Source organism: Silurus meridionalis, chromosome 1, assembly GCF_014805685.1.
Source record: "Silurus meridionalis isolate SWU-2019-XX chromosome 1, ASM1480568v1, whole genome shotgun sequence".
Lineage (NCBI taxonomy): Eukaryota > Metazoa > Chordata > Actinopteri > Siluriformes > Siluridae > Silurus > Silurus meridionalis.
Window position 1 is genome coordinate 13839262 of NC_060884.1, and position 15662 is coordinate 13854923.

Here is a 15662-nt window from a genome sequence, read left to right on the forward strand (position 1 = left end):
CAATAATGGCTGTATGTTGAGTTATTTTCAGAGGACAGCAAATCTGTACTGCTACACAAACTGCACATTGGCTACTCTAAAATATATACAAAAATAGTTTCAATCTATATGGTACAATGTCAATATTTTTTTCTTCACATTGAGCGCTGTTTTAAGCCCATCAACCTTTTTCAATCCGCTGGTGTATCATTTCCTATCTATCACACACCACAGACATAGACTCGTTTATGAAGCTAACAACACGCAAAGGAAAAAGGCCACAAGAAGTATGGGGTTAATGTGGATGAGCCAGAGGGTGTCAGTGATGTCAACATGACTGAGAACAGAGACATTACTGATCACCTGATCATCATCAACTTTTCTCTGCCTGTGTTCTACATGGTGGATGTTCAGCCTGAATACCTTCATTAGGTAACAAAATTTGTATTATTATATTAATTAGGGCTGTCAAAAAGCAAATTCATTTTAACGGCACTGGTTTTATTAACGCCCGATTAATGCAGCGTACATTTCTTTTTGACCATTTTTATAAAAAAAAATGTATATAAATAAATATAAAAGATGTGAAATCGAAACTTTCAGCGCAACACACATTTATTCACGACGTCCTTTCTTTACTCAGATAAAAAAAAATAATTAATAAATAATCTTTACCGAAAAATTATTTTTAATTAGCAAACATTTTATGCTTTACTGATTTGTCGAGTCTCAAATCAGCACCAAAATCCGCCATGATTCACACATCCGACAATTAATCCTCTCGGGTTCGACAAAAGCACCGGCAGGTTTGCTGGCATTTTTCCTCATAACTATAATATCCTCATAAATAATTTACCTAATTTAAAACACCATAACTTCTTTAAAACATTTACAAGAATATTTGTCTTCATGCTTCAGAGTTTGGTTTTACTGATAATCAACATACTATTGCGTAAAGCATCCATGTTTGTCCATGCCATTGTTGATTAGAGTATTTAAAACCTGGTAAATATCGATTTAAGGAACATTTAGAACAGATAATTATGTGGGATTAAGTTGAGATAAATATTGAGTTAACTCATGAAAATCACGCGATTGATCGCGATTAAATATTTTAATCGATTGTCAGCCTTAATATTAATATGATGTGAGATCCAGTTACCAGCGTGACACTAAAACAGGTAGTATTAAAGTCTACTTTTTACTTCAGTACATGTCAGAGTCCAAACTTCCTCACTTTAACTTGAGTAAAAAGTATAGTCAGTACCTCTGCCTATTACATTGTTATTATAACTTATTATCATCAATCATCAACAACTAATTTCTTTTTTTTTCTTTGGCTAGACTAAATCTGGAAATTTAACCTGGTCTAGTGTTATAAATCATAAGAATTTTCATAATGATTGAATATGCAAGACTTGTTTGCTACAAACAAAATGCATTCTTCTGTACAGAAGTAATGTGTATCTATGTTTATACTAAAAATAAGCCAGTTTTATGTCAGAAACAGAAGTTTTATTACATCATTAGGAACTGTAGCACTGCAGCGCAAAGACTGCAATTTACATTAACTGTGAATATTAGAACTGTACATTTGAGTGAATTAATCGTTAATTTATTTCTCCTAAAATAATTTAAACCATTTTTTTTATAAATAAATCAAATAATAAAAATAAAAAGTCAACCTCTTGCATAAAGTTTGATTTGATTTGATTTGATAAACTTAAGTAAAATAAAGTGCCCCTTTTGTGGTTATTTCAACCTTTGGCCATAACTAACCAATGTGTGTTGTGTGATGTTTACACTTTAACCAGTCTTGGCTTTTGAAGTAGAAGAAGTGTCTTATAACATTTTATATTTTAATATGATTTTAATTAAAGCATTTATTCACAGGAGGGACAGTGGATCTGGTTTGGTCTTTATTCCTCAGGGTGTAAAAATGTTTTAAACCAAATTAATAAAAGCCATCTTTATTGCTTATAATGAAACCTGTAGGTGGTATAATCTGAGATACAGTAATCGAATATGATGTGTTTATTTGCACAATGTCTTGAAGTGTTTTGCTCACCTCAGCAGTGGAAAGCAAGCATATGTTTTCTCATCAGTTCAGCAGATAAATATCAGTGGTATGGACAGAAGGTCACTGTGAAAAGCATCTGAAAAGAATAAACAGCTTTGTAATTACTCTATTTCTAGGTGTTCAGAGGGTTTATAGTAAAGAGAATCAGGTCAAGTCTAATGAAAAGTCAGGGCTTTTAGTGAAGCCGCCAGTGGTGGACAGTAACTAAGTATTTTTACTTTATTACTGTACTCAAATATGTTTCCTCAGAGGATTTTCATTTTGGGAAAAGTTTTCTTCACTACGTTTTAGTGTAATATCTCGCTTTTTACTCCACAATATTTTAGAAGCATTACTACTTCGAATTAAAAATATATTATCAGAATCAGAATACTTTATTGATTTCGTGGGGAAATTGTTTGGTTGCAGTTGGTCAAAGTAAAAGATCAAAACAAAGATTAAATAAAAATTTATATATATATATATATATATATATATATATATATATATATATATATATATATATATAAAGTTATATATTAATGAAATTAAATGTTAGCAGCACTGAAAAGCAACTGGCAGAAAAGTCAGACTACAATAATAGTTATAAAGTAATTGCACATGTAACTATTATATTGTCACATGTACAAGCATGTATTATAATTTAGCACATATAATGTACTAAATGTTAACCTGTTGCAAGACCACATCCATAAGCCAAAAGTCTCACAAAAAGTTGGTAGGGGTTCTCACACAATATGTCTAACAGTTGCTCCTTATAAAGGTTTAATTTGCAGGAGAATGGAATATTGTAATGCATCAATTATTAAAATATAGTTGTAATAGATCGGTTCTTTTACTTTTATTATATTTAAGTGCATTTACATGCAAGTAATTCTGTACTTTTACCCAAGTGGAAATGTAAAAAGAATTTTTCAACTTTACTGGTGAAATATCTAAGCAGGTATTTTGTACATTTACTTTTCAGAAATACACCTGTTTGTTGCAGACAATTGCTTGTACATTAAATTAGATTGGATTGGATCAGATTAGATTAGATTCAACTTTATTGTCATTGTGCAAGGTACATGTATAGAGCCAATGAAACGCAGTTAGCATCTAACCAGAAGTGCATAAGTGAAATATTTACAAGAAATAAATAGCATGTAGTAAGGGTACATAATGTACAGGGGTGAGGGTAAATAATGTACAGAAGGTGCATAAGGTAATAATATATGTATATATAGTAATATACAATACACTGTGCAAAGATTGTGCATAGATGTTGGGAGATAACATGCTCAAATGACATCATATAGTTATGTACAAGTATGAATGTTGTATAATACAGCATATATAGAATAAATATGGGTGGAATATACAGTAGTGTGGTAATAAACAAGTTATGGATGGTGTTTAATAGTGCAGTAACAGCCAGCACCTAAAGACAGAAACAAGAGTTCAGAGACCAGGTGAGATCCTCAGAGATATAGACTCCAAGGAACTTAAGGCTGGGTAAACGCTCATAATGTGAATTGGAGCATGAACGTGATTGCCGACTCGTGATTGCCGACTCGTTCCTTGTTATTGTCCTCACACCATGCTATTAGGTGCCGGATCTCCTCCCTGTAGGCCATCTCAACGTTGCCCCTGATCAGACCTACTACCTGGTGTCATCTACAAACTTATCAATGCTGTTTGTATGCAATCATGGGTGAAAAACGAGTATAAGAGAGGGGACAATACACATCCCTGAGGAACCCCAGTGTTGAGGGTGAGACTGGAGGAGGTGACAGTGTTCAGTCTTTTCTATAAAACAACTCACATTTGTGCTTGTTAAAAGGATCTGATTCTATGAAAAGGACTTTCACAACTTACCATTATATTACCTAGGATTTTTTCCCCTCCTTTCACTAAACTCTACCTTGTGTTAACTCCTACTCGCTATCTCATCTATGCTACAATCTATTTGATATTTCTCAACTTATCTGACGCTCGAAAGATTTCATCATTTATATTTTACAACTCACTGCTGCCATTGCTGTTTATTTTTCCACCATTATGCTCAATATCAATCCAGTAAAATTGGACAGGACTGTCTAGATGGCTTATACTGGCTCATTATACCGAGACTTTTATAATTTCCTACTCACTGCAAAAATCCACGATTAATTATCCGAATGAACTAGCCGAATGTTTTATCAGTGAAGTGATGACTTACAGGACCATACCATACAACCAAATTGCAGGATGTTATTCAGGTGAAATTCTCCATTTTTTGTTATTCACCCTGATACCGTTCATATGGCTGCTTAATGATTGTGCAGGACATGTAAATACAATAATGAAGGGATTTTTATTCTAACGTTTTTTTCACAAAAATCCGTTATTTTCGTGATTTATGCGTACACCTCCAAATCCACACACCATGTAAATCTGCATTGCTGTGACTCGAGCAAACACTGATTATTTGAACAGGGAGGAGGTGTGGGTAGTGCTCCGTTTATGACAAGATCCACACAACCCAAACCAGAGAAATAAAACAGTCCCTTCTTTAAAACATTACTAAAAATATTGACAATGAATTTATGGCGTGAGATGAATCAAACGGGCAACAATCCAGGAGTGCTTTATGCAATTTTTATAGTGACAGTGCAAGAAAAATAATCAGTATTAAAAAATACATAAAAAATTAAAGAAGAGAATGTACTATACATCTTAGTAAAACGTCTGCTTTTTAACTATAGTTTTCTGAGTAAGAGGCTCTCTCAGGATAATTAATGTACTTCTGCAATAAAAGGATGCATTCGGTTTTCTTTTTTTATTTGAATTGAATTACTTTTTGTTTTACTCAGTAAATCTGTCTGCTCTGGTGCTGACTCATAAATGAAAATTTGAATTATACTGATGTCATTTTCAGGAGTGTCTGTGGTGCAGAGGGAAACTTTTGTTGCCTCAGAGATCCAGGATCCCTGATTTGGTGCTGAGGTGTTTGGGTTATGTTTCTTCTATTGTTTTGCATGTTCTCTAAATGTTCTTGTACTGTAGGTGGATTGGCTCTAAACCAATGTGTATGTGTATGTGTGTGTGGTGCCCTGTAATAGACTGGCATTTCATTCATTCAAGATGCATTCCTGCTCAACATAGTGTTCCTAGGGTAGGCTATGGACTCCTTGTGACCCTGAAAAGGGGAAAGCACTGGTTAAACAAGGTAGAACAGGATAAAACATGTAAAATAAATCTTTTAAAATGCTGTGCTGTCCATGCATCGCAAGTACAGTGAACATCTGGGGTGATTCTGGTTTCAAAATGGCTGCTATGTGAAGCTATGTGATGTACTTTGGTCCCCTTTTACAGTGTCAAAAACCAAAGAGAAAGTCAGGTTGAGATTTTTTCCTTCGAACCTTTGTGTGTGCAGGTTGCGCGCTGCTCTAAAATCTAGAAATCAAACCTGACAGACCAAATGTATTGACAGATGAACAGCATCTATTTGACTGAGTAATGGAGGTTGAAGGTGTCACTGCTTTTTATTAGTATTGCTTTTTCTTTTATTCTAATGTAAGAATAGATTAGAATTACGTGCTTCTTAATGAAATGGCGCACCAAACCTATAGACTATAGGAGGAAGAACTATAAGGAATGATGCATCGTGCTTGTCCTCTGTTCGTGCGTCTGTGAGTGAGCACAAAAGAGAAAGTGCTGCCTGCGCCCTCTAGCTTCACATTTCCTTGTTAAACCCCTGCATTGCAGCAGTACTTGCAGAAGCAGAAGGTACGTGTGCAAGAGAGAGAGACGGAGCGAGAGAGAGAGAGAGAGAGAGAGAGAGAGAGAGAGAGTGGCTTTTATCTCTTCTCCCACACTCGGAAAGAAAATGAAGTGTGGCGCAAATAACATCCATGAGAGGCTCAGGACACAAATGGCCTTCACCGTGGCAAATTTCACTATATCCCTTTAACCTCCATGTTTGTTCTGTGGCTGTTTTACACTCAGTCAAACAACAGCAGGATTTTGTGGACTTATAGCCTCATACTTGTATTAAAAAGCAAAGCCATGGAAAAGAATTTGCTCCTACAAATTTAGGTCTCATGGACCCCTCTGTGTATGTGTGTGTGTGTGAGTGTGTTTAAGAATTGTTAATATTTCAGTGACCTTTCTGATTCAGACCCATTACATATCACTAAACGCTGTAGCCTTATAAAGATTTTTCCTCACTCGGTTATGGCACACATCACCTGCAATCAATATGACCTGTTTGGTCAAAATAATACACATTGTATCACAATAGGTATTATGATTCTGACCTCATTAAAGGTTGCAGTGCTTTCGAAAGCGAAACCCATGAAATCCCCGCCACCTCTAATTCATTACCTCTTCAGACCAGAAAATGGTTGTCGTGTGAATTTGTAGGTGGTGGGTTCCGAATAGCTGGGAAGAAAATCTTATATATGCTATATTTCATCCCCATCATGTCACAGTTTGGCATTGGCATTAGCCCGAGGCAGGAAAACGGGGGTAATTTCAGAGGAAAATGTCAACAGAGCTTAAAAAAAAAGAACCAACAACAAGCAAATAAATCACTAGAATACAACGGAAAGGTGTGACACAGTGTAATACACATAAAACAGGCAGAGCAAATTGCATTACATATATTTGATATGTGTGTACAATATGGGCAGGTACAAGCTGATCTCACAATCATCTTTTTTTTTATTAATTAGAAGACTCTGTGTGTGTGTGTGTGTGTGTGTGTGTGTGTGTGTGTGTGTGTGTGTGTGTGTGTGTGTGTGTGTGTGTGAAAGATGCTGTAAACTGGGTCTAGGCTTTGTTTCATAAGTGAGATGATATGCCTGAAGCAGTGAACACACTCCCAACAGACTCCAGCTTGAAACAAATAGTGTCAATTAAGCTGACTTTGTGAAACGTAATTGTCTTTTTAAACATGGTGGAGCATTAAGACTCTTTTTTTAGCCATTTTATAATAATAACAATAATAATAATACATGGAATTTCCTATGTAGGTTCCTTCAGGTTCTCTAGCATCCTCCCACAAATCTCATTTTATATTCGATTGACGATACTAAATTGCCTCTAGGATTGAGTGAGTAAGTGCGTGGATGTCTGTGCATGGTGTTATACGAGTGGAAAGCTCAGTCTTCCACACAATACAGTTTTGATTCATTATTTCATTATTAGTATCCACGTACTGACAGGTGAAAGAATGTAGAGTTGGCTTTCTATTGATTCAGGAATAATGTTGGTTTAAAAAGGACTACTTTAGAAGTATTATATTTATAGACAAATTACATCTGTTGTTCTATACACCTGTTTTCTGTCTTTTTTTCAATAATAATCGAAGCATGGTCAATTTTAATCTATGACTTCGATTTTGTCATTGAATCTCTGGCCTCGATTTATTTCGGTCATCAATGAATTGATCCAAATTGCACGATTGTTACATTTCTAGTTCCCTGCGATAGACTGCAATCCACTACAGGGTGTATTCCATGTTTGTATTGTTCCTTTTTTTAGGATTCAGCAACAAGCCTGACCTGAAAAAAATGCTTACACAAGACAAACAATTAGAATGAAGGACTGGCATTTCCATCTATAGGAACGGGTCATTTTTGTCAGTGCAAGACAACAATCTCTTTCTTTGTTATCTGTTTTCGTGCTTAAAACAATAGTCATTTTTGGCCAGGCTTTTGCAGAATAGACAACTTGCTATTTTTTTAAGCATATGTACACACGCACTTGCCACACACCCACACACACACACACACACACACACACAGGCATAGCCATACATCTGTCTAAACAAAAAAGGACCACTGTTTTCTGTGGAATAAATCATAAAGCAATCAATGAAGGGAGTTTTGGTACTGAGAGCTTTGGGCCTGCTCATGATTGCAGATGTGATTGTGTCAACGCTTCACAGCCCAGAGTCAAATGACTTCTCGCTGTGAAGATGGAATGTGTCTGAACGAATTGTGCAAGATATCATAATATGATTTCCTATAGATGAACAGATAGATACAATGCAAAAAAGAATTAGAAAATGAAAGAATACCTCCATACTTTCAATGTTAATTAAAACTTAAGTCTTTTTTCGCCAGAGATAAAGTGGTCATGTCTCATATTTTCTGACAATTATTTATTCATAAAGATGTCTTACTAGCAGACTACTCACGTTAATCCTGTTCCAAAATTAGACCTTTTCACAGAGTTTTGGGTTAATTAGATGGAAGTGAGCACACACATTTGTGCATTATACTCTATATAGGGCAAATGTGGATGTGGGTTATATTATCGTCCTTTTAGCAGTGACTCAGAGCTTGAAAGGATCACATGTCACGTATCGAATCTAATAAAGTGCTACTCTTGATTATTATCCGAGAACATTCCGAATAGTTTGCATTTACCTCACTTTTAAGTAGTTGCATTCTGCAGGAGTAAATTACAGTTACAGTACCCCTATTAAAGAACACATCAGTGTGGAGGATGAGCTGACGATTAACATCACCACGTTTGGTACTTTTGCCTTGTGGTCAGATTGGCTAATTTAATTTGGGAATGGCAAGCTCAATGTGGTGAAAGGTGATCCACCTGAGTTAGCACCATATGGCATAGTGCCAGCATAGCACTCTGCTTCTTTTCCCCAAACACACACACACACACACACACACACACACACACACACACACACATTGTGGTATCCCTACAGCACTAAACAAGCTGTTACGTCACCCTATTTAGTTTTTAGGAGCGACTTCAATTCTTGCACACCATACTAATAAACACAGTCAATGCAAAATCTAATTAGTGAAATATTATACATATACTTTACACTATAATGGATTCCATGTATGATGTTCATTCTTATTCATGTAGATGCAGATTCTTTCTCTCGATTTCGTGCCTCATTTCCGAAGATCTTACACCCACTGCAGACTGCATAAACAACACACTCATCATTTGACTATATGTCGGAACCTACGTACAGTACAAATGTTCTCTCTTTAGCCTCGGTACTCACACTACATCACGTGTTTATCATTTTTGCACACATTTTAGTACAAATGTTTTTGATATGATCTAAAATGCATTTGGGCTGTCACACTGTAATGTGCTCGTTAATCTAAGGCTTCAGGCAAACCATTCATTTTGCTAAAAGTCAAATCACTATGACTATTGACAAGCCGGTCTAATGCTGCTGCTGCAGTGACTGCCAGGCCTGCCTTTCGCTCTTGCATTATTAACAGCTTTATATCCAAAAATGACTCTTTTTGGTCACTAGAAAGAATATTTCCTGTAATAGATGAAAAGGAAAAAAATCTATGCGGATATCCCGAATGAATTAAACGTTAGCATTGGATGGCATCTCGTGTAAATCTTGTTGTTTCACGCGAACTACTGTGGCAGGAAGAAAAATGGGCTTTGAGATGTGGGCTGTGTCGTTTCAATTCCTAATAATGTGGGGGTGTGCAAGGTTTTAAAATATGCAGAGCAGATGGATTGAAACTCTTGTTTTAGCTGGAAACCGAAAAAGGCACTTTGTGTGCTTGAGGGCTGCCAGAAACCCAATTTAGTTGACAAGGAGATGCAGGTAAACTGCACCACCTGGACATTTTCACTGTCACAACACCTGTCCCAAACTTTGTAATGTGATTCATAGGGAAGAAAAACACTTAATTCAGCAGAAACATATGCTTGTCATCTTATAAAAAATTAAAAAAAAGGAGTACTTTTTACATATTCTTCATTTATTGTTAGTCTTTATAGCCTTAGAATAACAAAAAATGGACAATGTATGAAGAATGACTGTATAATTTTCATATTTCATGTCTGTTCTTAGCGATGTATACTTTATATTCACTTGCATATTAATGCAAGTATCTAATAGTCAATTGTTTAGTTAATGTGGAAGACATTTTAATCTCAGTGACTCAGCGGTAAGAATGTGACAGTTGAAGACTGGCCTTTATTTGTCCAATTTTGGTGACCATGTGCTCACTGTAGACTTATATTCCCATTCTTGGCTGACAGAAGTGGACCTGATGAGGTGTTGTACTGTCGTAGCCCACCTGCCTCAAATATCAGTTTTCTGACGTGATTTTCTGCTGACCACATTTATAAAGTATGGTTGGATGACCAAAGATGTGAAGTAACAAAGTAGAAATACTTTATTACTGTACTTAAGTAGATTTTTCTGGTATCAGTACTTTACTTTACTATTTATTTTCCAGACAACTTTTTACTTTCACTCATTACATTTTTTACACAAATATCTGTACTTTATACTTCTTACATTTTTAAAACCGGGCTCGTTACTTTAGTTTTAATCTATTTGGTGACATTATGAATATTTTTTATCTCATTGTGTACCATTTTTCAATCTACCACTGGTGTATCATTTCCTGGCTATTACACACCACAGATGTAGGCAAGTTTACAGTATGAAGCAACAAGCAAAAGGCAACAAGGAGTCTGGGGTTAACTTGGATGAGACAGAGGGAGTCAGTGATGTAAACATGGCTGAGAACAGAGACTTTCCTGATCATCATCTTATTTTTCTGGTTGTGTTCTATATGGTGGATGTTCAGCCTGGATACATTAATTAGGTAACAAAATTTAAAATTCTTTTGCATATTAATATGATGTGAGGTCCAGTTACCAGCATGACACTAAAACAGGTAGTAGTAATGGCTACTTTTTTACATGTCAGAGCCCAAACTTCTTTACTTGAGTGAAAAAGTGTAGTCAGTACTTTTACCAGAGTTTTTCAAAACATGAGTATCTGTACTACTTGAGTGAAGGATGTGTGTACTTTTTGTACTTATGTACATTTGCCAATGCTTGGATCATTAGGCCTTTCCTGTCCTCCAAAAAGTGTTTACATCTGCAGAACTATTTCCAAGTGGATGGATTTGTTTTTTTAAACTGCTGTGCATTAAAGTCAATATATATATATATATAGACATAAATTTAAATCTATAAATATGTCTCTATCTATATAAGATATAAACTGTATATTTAGACTTCAGTGAAGCTGTATGCAAAACAGCTCTATAAAAATGCAATTATACAAAATTGAGCTGAATTAAAGATCTGTAGCTTCTGAAATCCCGAAGCACCAGCCACCATGCCTTATTGTTTGCTGTGAACATTACCTGAAGCTCTTGGTCTGTATCCATAAGATTTTATGCATCGTGCTGCTGCAACATTATTGGCTGATCGGATAACTACATGAATGAGCAGTTGGACAGGTTCCCACTAAAGTTGCCACTGAGTGTATATTACTGCATCACCTCATACCAGGTACATTTCAACAGTCTATCATACAGCATTTCTGAGCGATTCTTTTGATTAGAAACGGTATGCACCCTGTCCAGTTATGGTGCGCGCACACCATGTGTCGCCACTGCCTTCTTTTACTGGCTAAAACAGTACAGTTCCAAAGGGCAGAAGATTTTACATATTTATCATTTAAGATTGTCCTCCAGTACCCGTTTGGGCGTAGCTTTCTGCATGCAGCAGTGTGTGAGCAGCATCCTAAATGAGGAGAGAGAGAGAGGCAGAGACGCATGAAGTAAATGAGTATTAGAAAGGAATCAAGGGAGAGCATGTGTATATGTCAGAGTGAGAGAGAGAATTGAGGAGAGGTAATGAGACAGAGAGAGAGAGAGAGAGAGAGAGAGAGAGAGAGAGATGGAGATGTGTGTGATACAGGGTATGGGTGGTGTGACAACATTGAGCGAGCTCTTGTGTGTGTGTGTGTGTGTGTGTGTGTGTGTGTGTGTGTGTGTGTGTGTGTGAGATGGGGTTACTTTGTGTGTGTGTGTGTATGTGTGTGTGTGAGCGAGCTCTGCTGCAGTAGAGGGAAGTGAGGGGCGCTGCAGTTTGCTTTGATGGAAGAGTCATTGGGGGATGTTACCTCACCACTGAGGCATTAAGTCCACCACTCGTTTTGGATGGGTGGCTCAGACTGGAAGGATAGAACTATTACCTGGTAAGGGATTTCCCTTCTTTTTTTCCCATTCTTTCACCCTCTCTCTCTCTCTCTCTCTCACTCTCTTTCTCCACACTCTCTCTCCAAAACTCCAAGCTTGTATTCCACAGTCCCTTTGCATACTTTAAACAAGATTTGCTTTCTATTTGCCTAGGATAATTACATTTCAGACCTATACAGCATTTGACTGTTGTTGTTGTTGTTTTTTTTTTTACTTTTGAACGAAATCATTGACTATTTTAAAGCTCAAGTGGAATCTAAGTGATAAAGATGTCACAGCTGATGCAGTAACGCTGACAAGGACTGTAATTAATTATGCACCTCACTAACGTAGCCGCAGTGCCATATCTCTAATAATGAGCCTGCTGCAAATTGGGGGAATGTACTTATCACTGCAAACTGTGCTATAGGGGCTAAAAAAACAAGGTTTTGTATACATTTCTTGTACATATTCACTAGGGCACTGCATTGCCGTCAATGAAAGCACCCCAGTGTTTGAAGATATTACTCAGCAATGGATATTTTATGCCAATAGATTTCCTGTCGTCTACTCTCAGGTATGTACAGTGCAATATACATGATACATACTGTAATATATTTGCTATACTCTGAGAGAATGGATGCTTAGAGAGGTGGAGCTGTTGCTCTGGGTTGAGGTGCAGATTTTTAGTGACTTTGTTTGACTGGGCTCAGATTGGTACAAGCAATTTTACAACCTATATTTCAAAAGTTACTTAAAAGTAACAAAAAGTTCACATATATAAGCCAATACACATTTCTGAAAGTGATTATGTTGAATAGGTTTGACAAAAACAAATCACAGTGGTGTGAGATTATGAATAATCATTTCAATGTTTTTGAATAAATGATAATAACAGAAATCTCCATTTTTTCCAACCAAGGTTTTACTGAAAGTTTTAATATTCATTTATGGTGACTTATATTACAGGAATTTGTTACAAATATGATTAGCATTTTTTATTGATGGTTTAATAATTATATTGTGTTTGTTAGTAAAACAGTGTGAACCTTTTTGCAGTATATTTACGTGTCATCCATTTCACTGGTCTAGCCAGTAACATATATAATTCAGGCTAGACTTGACCGCATTTAAGTCCCATATCACTTTGCTACATTAGCCTACAATCCACCACAACATACAGATCTAGCCAGAAACAAAATGCCAGACCATTTTGATCATTTCCATTAATTATATATTACTGCACAAACAATACACATATAAAAAATGTTTTACTTGCTACCAGGCTTGTCTGCTACATTCATTACTTCAGATAATAGTAAAAATAGAACAAATCTCTCAATCTCTCTTGTTGTTGCTATTTAGACAATAACGGCTGTATGAGTTATTTTGAGAGGACAGTAAATCTATACTGCTATACAAGCTGCACAGTGACTACTCTAAAATATATCAAGTCTCATTTCTATAGTTGCTGAAATGTGAGGGTTTTACTCACTTTTGTGAGATACTGTAAACAGAAATAACTGATTCAGAAATGTCTGCTTGATTGGATTGTTTAATCTTAAACCTCTTCCTAAAAAATGGTAGAGTTAATTGATTTAGCCCAAACAAGCCCTCCATCGAATTGTGTTCAGAAGTTCAGCCTTCAAGTACAGTTTGTTTACTTTCAGTGGAAAAGGCAACTGACCAACCACAAAACATTTCCCAAATCCACCTGGGAAACACAGAATAAACGACAAAAACTAAACTAATATATCTTGTTATTAAAAGCTCATTGTGTAGCAGTGTTCAGAAATCGCTCATTGTGTAGTAGTGTTCAAAATTTGCTCATTGTGTTGCAGTTTTCAGAAGTTTGGAGACAAACACATGTACAGTGTAAAGTGCAGAGAGCTAGGTATGAAACTACATCAAAGACTGATGTATTGTATGACTGATACTCTACTATATTATAATATATTCAGGACCTCGCCATATCCACTCCCAATGAATGCATTATCACTTCAAATGACCCACACCTTCCTTCCTTGAACATGCCTCACATAGAAAGACTACTTTTACTCATAAACATACTTCAGCTTAGTGCCTGGTTTACAGGAACAAACCAACAAAGCAAAAAAACATTTTGGTGAACATGTACAAATTCAAAGCTATTAATCTTCATGTGCTGCAAATGTATGGAGTAAAGTTTTGTACAGCTTAGATTTAATTAAGTAATCAAGGTTGATTTATTGTACTGTGTATCCTTGCAGGAGTGCTCACTGCTGGCATTTATGCTTTTTATATGAATGTTCCTTACTTGAAAACTTTATTTATTGCTCACTGTGATGTACAATATATGGCCAAAAGGATGTGAACATCAGTCCATATGTGCTTTATTAACATGCCTTTTAGATTGAGTTCCTCTTTGCTGTTATAATAAACCTACAAATCAGACTACCTCTTCTGCCTCACTCGATAATGGTACATCGAAAACCATTGTTTTATTGTCATGTTTAAACAGGATTGTGTGTCACTTATTTCCAGCAAAATTATAATATTACAGTGTATAGACACCTCCTGTGCAATTCTGAGCTTTAAAATTTCTGGCAAAATCTGGGGAGGACCTACATATGGGTTTCACTGTAATGTGTATGCATATATTTTGACCATATAAATAATGTCCTGGTCATTTGATTAGAGAAGCAGATTGAGGGGAAATCCTCTCTCTCTCATCCAGATGGTTTCTGTTTCACAGAGTAGTGAGAATATTTAGAGAGCAATATGTTGTTTTCAAAACAGAATATACTGTATTGTACAGTTTAATACCTTTATATGATATTACATTTTTTAGATATTGTCTATTGTAGACTTTTTTTAGTGTAAAACGTGTAATATCAGACTTTTTTTTCTAGCAGAACAGGCTGGATTAAACACATTTGACTTTGAAAGACCATAGCAGTGCTGCAAGCCAGAAATTTAATTAGGTACAGCATGTCCTCTCTCCACTTGTTTTATGGTAGCCTTGCATTTACGCATTCTGTCACAAAGGCATCTTTGGCTCTGTATCCTCTACTGTTTTCTTCAGAGGAGAAAAGATCTGCAGCTTGTTTGTGTCTGGTACGTGCTCTCGGCTTGGATAGGACAGTATCTCCCAGCCAGAATGACAGGGCCCTACACACTGCACATATTTTGTTACTGCCATTTTAAAACACTAATCCAACGGGTTTTAAATAAGTGATTGTGCATCGTTCCATGAATTGATACATTGATATGTGTATTTATGTAGATTAGGGACAATAATGGTGCATGAAGTACCTAAGACTGAGACTGTACTATTGGCTTCGTATTTTAGGAATTTCCAAAATGTTTTCCTTAAGCCATTACTTAACATGTTTTAATCTCTTCGCATTTCATTGAAAAAAAATTGTAAAGTGAATGCAATAATGTCATGTAGGCTTTAGATCTAGATGTAATCTAGTTGTGCAAATTGCACTGTAGGTAGGTGTGTAGAGCTTCAGAAGAATCTCTGTATTACTAACTCCAGCTTCTCTTTTTATATAGTTACCACAAATTATCATCTACCCCTTGTGGGGCTTTTTTTGTTGTTGTTGTTGGCAGGCTGCCACTTTCCTCAATCAAATGTTAATGCCTTACCCCTT

The 15662-nt window shown here is 36.0% G+C and overlaps 1 protein-coding gene across 2 annotated transcripts in view; it reads left to right on the plus strand.

Annotated features, from left to right (window-relative positions):
• LOC124386945 (synaptotagmin-2) overlaps positions 1-15662 on the plus strand; it is a 55938-nt gene that overhangs the window by 14920 nt on the left and 25356 nt on the right. Inside the window, exon 1 of one of the 2 annotated variants that reach the window (XM_046851031.1) lies at positions 11878-12044. The exons of the other annotated variant lie outside the window; for it this stretch is intronic. The gene's annotated coding sequence lies outside the window, so the exon portion shown is untranslated. Of the gene's footprint in view, positions 1-11877; positions 12045-15662 lie in introns of those variants that run through there. 2 annotated transcript variants of the gene reach the window in all.